We start from the raw sequence: 1,353 nt of genomic DNA on the forward strand, positions 1-1,353 counted from the left end.
GTCCACCCAAGCCATGTATCACTTTTTACAATCTGCAAGGATTGTTTTATCAATCAGAAGTTCATCTTTTCTACCCCTGCTGTTCTTTTGACACCATTTCTGCCATTTCTGCCCTTCCAGTAGAATTTCGTTTTCCTCAAGAAACTTATTCATGGTCTCAGAGATGATCTCAGTCACAAGTGTCCACATTAGTGCAAACAAGATATGAGTCTATAACGATCTACTACAATGCCTTTAGCAGTGTCCTTCCGACAGAGCACAGTCCTACCTGCTGTCATCCATAAAGGTATCTCTGCTTGGTTATTTGACATACCATTTGTTTGAGCTATAATTTGTGCATGTAAAGATGTCAGCTTCTTCAAACGAAAAGCTGAGGATCTCATCAGGACCAAGAGCCTCCTGTTTGAGAATTTATTTGGTTCGCATGCATACCATTAGTATTGTTATTTCAATATCACTTTGCTTCACATTTGTGTTATTCTCCTTCGGTCCCTTCAGCCATTCAGCCATTTTATTACGCTGTAGCTCATTATCCCAGATGTTTGACTGAAATCTTTTGCTTTCTTTTACATTCGGTGTCACTCTTTCTTTCTTACATTTACCCTTGAGGTCTTGGTAAATTCTTTTCAAATCATACTAGAACATTCCATTGATTTTGTATTGTGTTCTTTGATCAGATCTTTTCAGCCTGGATGCCTTGGTCTGCTCTCTTTGTTTCAACTCCTCAATAATGACATGTGTACCTTTCTTCAATGAATTATACTTCTTTTCTCTTTCAAGATGGTTATGCTTCTTTATTTCCCCTCTTTTTACATTCCAAGATGTTAATATGCTTTCTTAATCCATCGATTCTCTAATTCTTCTCTTCTGTCATGGTTCCTGCCCTTTTTTTCCCATTCAATGGATTTACAAATACCATTTTCCTTGCAACAAACACAGACATAGCACCACAAGTTTATTTGTATCAGATACGTTTTCCTTTCTAATATCTTTCAGTACATCGTTCAACATTTTTTTGCTCGTTCATCCAGAGATGTTTCCTCCACCTTCTTCTGTCCCTGTGCTTGGTTCACTTTGCCCTCCTTCAGGATCTCCATGATCTTGCTAATCATCTCCTTATTCTTTTCATTCATCTCCAGGATCACTGACTCGCTTTGAAGCTCATTTTTGTTCATCTCCTTCTTTACTTTTTCATCAGCATCATAATCATCATCCTCAACTGTGACCTCTCTCTGCAGATACAATTCTCCTTATTATTATTATTATTATTATTATTATTATTATTATTATTATTATTATTATTGTGATGGTGATGGTGATGGTGATGGTGGTGGTGGTGGTGGTGGTGATGAT

This window comes from Octopus bimaculoides, chromosome 27 (genome assembly GCF_001194135.2).
Source record: "Octopus bimaculoides isolate UCB-OBI-ISO-001 chromosome 27, ASM119413v2, whole genome shotgun sequence".
Lineage (NCBI taxonomy): Eukaryota > Metazoa > Mollusca > Cephalopoda > Octopoda > Octopodidae > Octopus > Octopus bimaculoides.